The sequence below is a fragment of the Chlamydotis macqueenii genome, chromosome 2 (assembly GCF_036417535.1).
Source record: "Chlamydotis macqueenii isolate bChlMac1 chromosome 2, bChlMac1.mat, whole genome shotgun sequence".
Lineage (NCBI taxonomy): Eukaryota > Metazoa > Chordata > Aves > Otidiformes > Otididae > Chlamydotis > Chlamydotis macqueenii.
This window is the reverse complement of record NC_141557.1, coordinates 22,838,880-22,848,998: the sequence shown is the minus strand read 5'-3', so window position 1 is coordinate 22,848,998 and position 10,119 is coordinate 22,838,880.

Here is a 10,119-nt window from a genome sequence, read left to right as displayed (position 1 = left end):
AGACATTCTGAAAGAACTGCTGAACTTGATTTAAACAACTTTTATCACCACAACTTTTGGCAAATAATTTTGACAGCTGATTACCCTCACTTCAATATATATAATAATATATATACATAGCCTATTTTTTTTACTGTAGTATTCACCCAACATCATATATGATTTCCATGACTTATCTGAAGTGTTAAGAATGGTTGCTATATATGCAACATACCCATTACCCTAGAGAAGAAGCTCAGATGTAAGAAGAAAAAGTGTGATGTTTATATATATATTTATGCAGAAATATAAATTATACTGGTCCTACTGCATATGTGGAAATATAACCACACACTAAAGTCTCTTGATGATGACAATGAAAGATGCAAGGTATTTCTAACTACAATTTTTTTTTAATTTTAACATTAAAAAACCTAAATAAAATTTTAAAAATAAAAACTTTAACAATTTCTGCGGATAATCTCAAACTTGAACATAATTTCACAAAAACAAATGCTAATAAAATGTTGTTAACAACACTGTGAAAACAGCTAGTATGCTACCTGCAGGATTACAGTTTTTGTAGCCCACTCTGGTAAATTCATATGGAAAACAACAACTACATAAGCAGGTTTCTAGGGAGTTTCTCAGGAATTAGTTGCATGCCCATCATTACAGATAACAAGTCTAAACAAACGTAAAATCATTGCTGAGGAAATGTGCAAGCTACACTATCCTGGAAATCCTTACGAGCAGTGAGGACATACACACATGGAAGCGATTTGATGGATGATGCATTTTCAGCCACGGTGCCATTGAATCCAGCTCTGCGGAAGGTCGTTGCAGAGGAACAAAGATCGCATGCCACACTTCCAGCCCAAGGAGATGTAGACTGGAAAGCACCGGCTGAAAACCATTCATAGAGGGCCTACTAGGAAGGATTATGAACCATGGTCAAATATGCTAGGGGAGTAGGAAAGGGAGGACAGGAGAAAGATCTAACATGGTCTTGCGATGTTCAGATGTACAGGGAAGGGAAGTTGCTCAACTGCTGCAGAGAGCAGTGGCCACGTACTGCTTCACACTGTGAAAGTGACAACGAGGACTCTGGAGAAAAGTCCATTGCACCAAAAATGGTGTAAGAATGTGGAAATATTCCTCACACCTACAGACTACAGGAATTTAATTCATTCATTCCAGCAAAAAAAAAAAAAGTTAGCGGTGAATACAATAAAACATACCCAGGTCTCTTTCCTATTGATGAAATTTCATCACCCAGTAACTGGAGAAGTGGGAAAAAGCAGCTCATCTCTTAAATGAAACAGCAGAAAAAAATACAAGCTATACAAACATATGCAACTCTGGGACTGTTTAACAGAGCAGCAGGTGTGAAAGAAGCACATAGAGAGTATCACATAAGCCTCAGATAAAATCACTTAAGCTGCTTTGACTTGGTTTAAAGGTGCAACTCTATTTAAATTGCTGAGAGGCTGAGAGTAAATAAACTTGTTCAATTCTTCCCAGGTTTAGGTATTTGCCATTTGATGCTGTTGCACTTATTTTCAAAGAACATACCTAAGGAAATAGATGGCTCCATTACAACTTCTCTTTCCAAAGAAAAGAACATGAAAACTAATAAGCTGTGAATGCTTAGGTTAGGAGAAGTATTACAACCCTTAAAGAGACAAAGTACCAGTATCAAATATCATTATCCCAGCATGAGAAAGATACAACAAAAATGCTTGGAGTTAAAGCCATACAAATTTAGATTTAAAACTTTCAGGTTGTGCCTTGAAGATAAAAAAAAAATAAATCAAAAAAAAAAACCCCAGTGAGAATAATTATCCTCATGTTATCAGGTGAGTATTTCTCAGCATGGGTGGATTCACTGTCTCTTGCAAATATTAGATGAAATGTGGATGCTGGTGTGGATGCTTCAGTCAAGCCTAAATCACTGAGTTTAGCATAGAGGCATCAGCATTAGATGAAATGTTAATTGCCTGTGTAATGTAGAAGGTTACATTGCATCACAAAATGCTTGTTTATTCCTTAAAATGTGGGAAGGAGTGTGTGAATGCTACCGCTTGCATACCTTTTGTTTATTCTTCTGAGAGTTCCTAAAAACAGACAACTGATCATGCTGTTGCATCACCTGCTTCTTTCCCCACATGGTTAGAGAAAAAAAAAAACAACGAGAAGAGTTTCTTAAGTAGGTCACCCTAGGACAAGCACAGAGTATGTGTAAATAAAGAGCCATGGATTTTCCCTTAGCTATCCGGAGAGAAGTTTCAGTGATCAGTCCAAACACTCCTCCTCTCAGAGATGTGCCAGGAGAAACAGTAAAAATAAATTTAGTGGAAAAACACAGTAACAACAACTTCCTAAGTAGGGCTGTTTAGTTTTTAGAAAATACATAACAATAAAATAAAGTAATTAAATTAAATCTGTCACCTATGGTAGAAGAAACCAGCTACAAAGGGATTACAGTGCAAGAACTAGGTACAGCGCTAATGCACTCTGCGAACATGCCTCAAACCCCAATCTTGGATGTAATAAATGCTTAAATAAGATTACTTCTGTTGACTATTCATGCTGTAAATAGTTGAATTATGGAAAAATCTACCTAAAGATTTTACAAATTAAATAAGTGGAAAGACTCAGAGGGGGAAAAGAAAAAAAAAAAAAGGCCTTGTTTACAAGGAGATAAAGAGGTAGAGAGAAGTGTTCAAAGGCAGAGAGAATTAAAGGCATCTGACCACTGTCAGCACCCTGAGCTCTGACTCCTGCATTAGAAGAAAATCAAATCCCTCTCTTTGGGTACAAAGTACTCATACCTAATGAATATTTACATTGAATACAACTTTTAAAATCAGATTTTTCAGCCAGGACAATGATACCCCTTAACATGCCTCCATGTTTTATTGCAGAGAGGAAGAGGGCAGTATTTGCAGAGAATTCCTTTCTGACTAGTTTTATTAACAGAGTTCATGAGGGAAACAAACTAAAGCACTTAATCCATACTCATTCTCCACCTCCCTCTCCTTCCACTGACTTCTTAAGTAAAGCAAACCTCCAGAGGAAGCAGACTTCTTTATTTCTCAGAGAGAAAAAGCCTGGCAGCTTCTACAAGCATGAAGATAGACATCTGTGACCTCCTCTCCCAAGCAGGTTTTCAGCAGAGAGCTTCACCAGATCGTTCACTGATTCAGTCTTCACATCATGGTAAGCTTCTGTTCAAAACAGGACTATGCAGGCATAACTCACTGTGCCCACTACCAGTGAAGAAGAACTGAACCCCTTAAATCCAAGATAATGATGGTCATGAGCTATCATATAACCATCTTACATGTCAGAACTACTATGGAGTTGGCTCTGCCCTGAATATGTTTGTGGTTTTATTAGACCATGGCTCTTAGGTTGGTTTTCTTTCTCCCAGTCTTCAATATTTTCATCAGCCTCCACTCTAGAACTTGATGAGAGCACTAGTTTTGGTCAATTTTGTGAGGTATGTAGGTGAAATATGTGTGTGAAAGGCTGACAATGCTTTGCAGTGTTAGTTATGCTTAAGCTAGCCATACTAGATACTAGCTGATACGAAAGGAAATGAAAAATACCAGAAATGAATGAAGACACAAAACCTGTGGATGAAAGCAGAAAGGGAAGAAGACAGCAACATCCATAGAGAGTTTTATGAACACCATAATCCAGAAGAGTGTGGAGGTAACTGTGCTTATCCACATCTTTGTTGGCTTCACAAGGGCTTTAGCCACTCATGGGAGCCCACCCACAGACAGACGCTGCCCAGATTGGGCTCCCAACATCTGAGAGCAGTTCCAAACTTCAGAGAGGCTTTCTTTTAGTGTTTGCTGCCAACCACTGATTGCTCTAACTTTTGCTTAAATAAAATCCAACGAGAATCAGAAAGCTTTGTTGTAAATTTGTGGAATGCACTTAGACAACTCAAGACCAGTTCATTACTGGATGATGTAACATGTCAAGCATGCACAACACAAATGCAAAACAGTAAGTGATTATTAGCATCTGTAAAGATTCCTGGAGCAGGTAGCTTATATAAAAAAATATGTATTGTTGTTAATGACAATACATAGTCACCAGAACAGCAAAAAAAAAAAAAATCTGTAGCTTTTTTTGAGAGCCCTAAACCTTCTGAAGCACAGAGTACAGCAACTAACAGCCCATCTGGTGTCTTTACCTCTTTGCTTTCTCATAAGCCCTGTGTATAGTTTCAAACAACAAGTGTGGATGTTTTTATTAAGAAGTGATGTAGAACCCTTATTTTATTTTCCCGAAAATTCTAGTCATTTTACTGAAAGAATAAGGAAAAATCACCTATAATGTACATATTAACAAAGTATGAAAGAATTTAGCTACAAAAGAACTGGACAAAAATGAAGCATCAATATGACAACAACAACAACAAAAAAAAAAGTGTGCAAGACATCTGACAAACCTGAAATAAGAACAATCTGTATAGCATCAGCTGTCCTGATAGCCATGGTACCATGTCCTGAAGCTCAATGCATCAAATATGAATATGTTTTGATACAGTATTATGCATAGCTGGCTAATGATCACTGACTTTATTTGACTAACCATGACCTCAAGTGTAGATAGTTCTCACTCTTCCTAGGTAAACAAAAAGATTCTTCTCATCCCACACAATCTTCCCCCCAACAGAGGGAGGAGAAATGTTCCCTGTGATCCAGTTCATATAAAATATGGCAAAATGGAACACTTTACATGGAAGACTTACAGCTAATTTTAGAAATTACACTGCTTAACCAATCTAGTTATTTAGAACTATCATAACCAAACATGTAGATATTAGCCAAAACTTCCAGAGTCGATTCCATAAAATATATGCATGAACCGATGCTAAGCTTTTTTTCCAACAGCAAAACCTATCTACATACTCCTAAACCACTGTTAGATAGCTAAGAAGGGAGACTGGCACAAAGAATAGCTCGGAAATATCACAGCTTCTATTAGAGATCAGCACTGCGATCCAAGCAGCTGTTTCCACAGCAGGTACCTGATGCCTGCCTGGGTGGGCTCCATTTTCTACCTTTGGCAGAGTTTGTACTTTTATATGGTAAAAACTGGGTGTATGTGTGTGTATATATATATATATATATATATATATATATATATAAAGCCACCAAGTGTGGGCTCGTGTGTCCTTATCAGAAGTACTAGCATGACATCTGGTGGGCACATTTTGGGACAGCAATCTTTCACAACGGTTGTAAAAAATGAAACAAAAGCAGTGAAGAAACTAATATCAGGAACAAGGAAAACAGCATGGACTATACATGTGAGAGAAAAAAAAATTACAAAAGCCACAGCTAGAGGAAGAAATTGTGTTCACAGGTATTGCTTTAAGAGTGTATTCAAATATGGCAAAATTTTGTGACAGGAACTGCAAATATACTTCATGTTGGCTGCTTGGGGATATGTGTTGCAATATTTGAGGAATTTTCAACACACATCCTGTGTAGTAACAGAAACGCTAACCAAAACAGGCACCTCATCATCATCAGGAAAGTGATTTTTCTCCACAGGGTGCGGCATATCTTTTTCACTCCAGGCATGCTGAAACTTGTGATTTCCCCAAATGCTAGAAACTCCATTGCCTCATTTGTGGTAGTAAGGCACTTAAACAAGCAAATAAAAAATAAACTTTATTTTCTTGGAGTCATTTATTTGCATGCTACTAGGTGAGTCACATGCAGATCAGCCCAAGACATCTCACCAGTAATTCTGCCAGTCTCATTGATTATGGAAATTACAGATCAGCAAATTGAGATGAATTCTGGTAGCATTGCAGTGGTGTCAACTCAGTTCAAGCACTAGACATGGAGAGAATAAATGCTATCTGCCTAGATTCTCAAGAAACCTAGGAGGTAAGAATGAGAGCCCAAATGGACATCAGGCACCTAATGGGTGACAATCACAGAATTTAGACACCTGAAACACTATTTCTATGTTCTACACGCTGGTTTTGTGAACCTATCACCATTCTGATACTGAAACAGAGCATAATTCCTAAATTCTCCAGTTGGATTACTTGGCAGAACTGAGCTCAGAGCAAAACATGGTGGGGCAAAGAGCAGTGTTGATTTTTTTTGCATAACTACTGCATAACCACCCCTAAAGCTTAGGGGTTATACCCACAAGTGGCAGAAATGAGTTTTAGGCTACTTGAGAACAAGCCAGTGCTCTAAATTCCTAGCTCAAGGAAACATTGTAAAACATGCTTCAGCTCACATATCAAAACAAAGCCACTGTGCAGCCAAAACTGAAAATTTAAACAAGTGGGATTTTTTTCTTTAGCCCACAGCCTATACATGTCAGGCCTGGCCTCCTGGACTATTTGCCTATTTTTCATTAGATAGCCATAGTTTTTAAAGAAATCATTCAGAAAATAGGGAGTGGAACCAGGAATATCCCCTTGTAGTTGGATACCCACAACACTGCTTCAGAAGAATCAGGCTTCACTTTCCATCTGCAGCTGGGAGTTTTACAAGCTAACACTTATCTTCCAGCCAGTACAGCTGAGTCCTACCCTATCAGAAGGTAAAGTAGCATAATTCTGATTTATATCAGAACTAGAACTTTAAAGGTCCCTTCCAACCTAAACTATCCTATGATTCTATCATCCTATGCTGACACATACAATTGCAAAAAGTGCTGTACAAGAGGGAATCAGACATCTCATTGCTGAACTTGCTCTGTGCTGCAATCATTTATACACAATTCATTGTCATTTTCATACTCTGGCTTCTGTCTGGCAAAAACAGAGCAGATCTGGATCCTGATCCCATGTTATTAACCAAAGGATTACAGGAGCTTGCATGACTTGCGCTAAGTTCTCAACAATCTGTTCTAAATTATCCAAGTTTTCAGTAGTGAAGGTTTTGAAATAAGGTACATGGTAAAGGAATAAAGATCAGTTGTAAAATGACAGGCAAAGTAAGCAGAATTCTAAGTGTCTTTTCCAAGTCTCAGGCATGTATCACTGTTTTCTTCAGATATATTTATAATGTAATTATAACTCTAGTTATAGACTATCTTGGGAAACATTCGACTGCAAGCTGTGAGCTCTTAGAAATTAATGTTACTGAAAACCTACATTTTAGCTTTAATTCTACAAAGATCTCATGCCTGTGGAATGCACAAGCTGATATATTTATAGTGAAATGGATGTGGTAACTTGTGTTATTGTACTGCATTGAAAAAAAAAAAAAAGCTAATTGTTAGCCTTTAGCCTCAAAAATCTCAATATCAAAACCTCACTAGCTGCACCATCCACAGTTATGGTTATCTTGTCTTAGTCCTTCAGTGATACCCTTGCTGATGCCCGGTGAGTGATTAAAAAGTCCCGCAATGCTGAACATAGAGGAAACAAAGAAAGGAAGGAGTATGGAGTAAGAATGTTCATCACCACTGAACCATCTGTTAAGGAGGGTAGAGCTGGGAGTTGGGAGGGAAAAGTCATATGGGATTGGAGAAAATTCAGGTAGCTCAGACTGGACCGAAAAAAAAAAAATAAAATAGAAACTTTTAATCTCCATAACTCTCTTTACCTATAAAGTGAGAGAATTGCCTTCTCCCTGTCCCCTGTCCTTGCAAGTACATTATTTGATGATTCCAACATAAATCTTGGCTATTACAGAAAATCTTTGTACAAAATAACTTTCTGCATAACTGAGTATAAATAATGTGCAGTAAACAGAAAAAGAAGGGGTGGTGTCAAAGAAAAGAATAAGTAGCAGAACAGTGGAGCACCATTCATTCTGGGCACCGAGTGAGGCTAAGGATTTCTGTTCTGTACTACATTTATTTTTCCACTGTTTGAATTTATGCCACTTCTCACATTATGGTAATTTAAAGGGTAAGGAGATTACATTTTGTCCCTGCTTAAGTAATATATTTATTTTCAAGTGCTAAGTAAACACTTCAAGAAATTTGAACTTTACACTTTAATCCTCTGTCTCCTCCCTAGTTTCTTTTATTGCAGTTCTGGAAAGGACAAACTCCATACCTGGCTTGCCAGGAAAGCAGGACACCTCAGCACGCCGCCTCCGAGCTCCCAGCCACTACATCAGATGGGAATGCAACTGGCAGCATGGTATGGCTCACGGCTTTCAGTTCAGAGCGGCTGAATTCCCACATCATGTGTGAGCTCACATCAGGGCTAAACCTACTCAGTCTTAGTGGGGCAGAGGGAGGGAAGAGGGGCAAGCCAAAAGTGTATGACATGTAGTGGGTTTATGCTAGCCTTTGTTCCCTGTGAGGAAGCGTGGTACATACAATGAGTGTGACTTGTGGTCAGATTTTAAGGCAGTAATGCTGTTACTGTAGGTCCGTTTTAAATTCTTCCTTAACATCCTGTTACAAAGAATCCAGCAAAAGCTATGGAATGCAAACTGCACACAATTTTCATTTTCTAAACAAAATTATTTGCCTTAGGTCTTTTCTTAGGAAAATATACTGAATTATCTCCAAAAAGGCAATAGTACTAGCGTTCTGGGTTGCTTGACTCAGTCTTCCCACTAGAGGGATTATGTATTCTTTGAGATTTGCAAAATCAGTTGCTATTTATTCTACACAGATTTCTTACTGGTGTATTTCTAATGCTATCATCTTATTGTAACTTAAAAGGTTGCCATAGCTCAGCAGCTGTTCACAAGGCAGACGTGTACTCATTAACCTCCTTGTACAGCCTTCCTTTGCAGCATTCCTTTTCCCCAGATAAAAACTGAAGGAACAAATGCATCAGTGCAAACAAAATGCCTACCCAACAAACCATATAAAATACAACACTTTGTTACATCTGTCTGACAGCTCTTTGGCTTATTTGCGGTTGAATTTAAATAATCTTGCAAATATTAACTACTGAGTGCAGTGTTCCTTACCGCAGCCTCAGTAGAAGCACTGCAAATGGAGGATGAACAGATATTTCTGCTGAGCTCAAGTACAAAAAAAACCCCTCAAAGTTACGATTGCGTCTATATTTTCTATACAGCTACAGTTGTACAAGTTTAATATCTTTATCTACCAACTGCTCTGTATCTTATCTGGTTTTTTTCCTACTAATGCAGTTTAAAAGTCCTTCTTACTATCTTTAAGTTATTTGCCATACATATATACTATTTTACATTTTGCTTATCAGCATATAACACTTCAAATCTTACCACTTATATTATTTGCCACTTATTTTCAATCTTTTCAGCATGTAATATTTTTATTACTGTACCTATATCTTATTCTAATTATGAGGCTTCTGGCCCAGACTTTAATATATATACTCTAACAAGGTTCAGCACAGTGTCTCCAATAACCTACACTGCACATAGATTAAGGCTGGTAAATAAAACTATTTGACAGCTGCACAGTTTAGTATCAACAGATGCTTTATTCAAATACTTCTGTGAGATAGATATTTCTTAAGCCAAAAAGCTAGCCAGATCCACTACTTCGTTTCTCAGCTGCCCTGAGAACATGGGCTTCCTGTGTGACAAAGCTATTACGTAATGATTTGCCTCTTTAATTTGGCAGCTCTACTGAACATTAAATTTCACAGAGCACCACAGTGCTTGTTTTCATTTTAATGGCAATATTAATAGTATCAGTGTGATTGGTGCTGAAATAATAAAAATGTGTGCTGTACAGATATTGTCTGAAAGTCATGTTTACTGGATGACTTAGAAGCTGAGAAAGATGACTGACTCTTAATGAAAAGTTTACTATAAATTAGTGTTATTAAATTAATAAGGTCCTACACAAATATCATAAAGTTCTTCAGAAATTATGCTAACAAACAGAAAACAATGTTATGCTTTTAGATTTCTGACAGTAGACCATTTACTCTGCAAAGCCTCCATCAGTTGATTTGTTTCATTCATCCAGGCTCTAGCAAAAAAATTCCTCATCGTCTTGCAACTTAATTAGACACCTCTCAGTATGAGGAAGTTCTAACACTTTGCAAATACACAGTCCAGCTCAGACCAAGCTGTGACCATTTCAGCCATCATTGCTTCCTGGAGTACTGAAGTGAACAAAGAGTCCATAGGACCAAACTATCCAGCAAGTTCCTCTCACTTGGAGGAGGTTGTG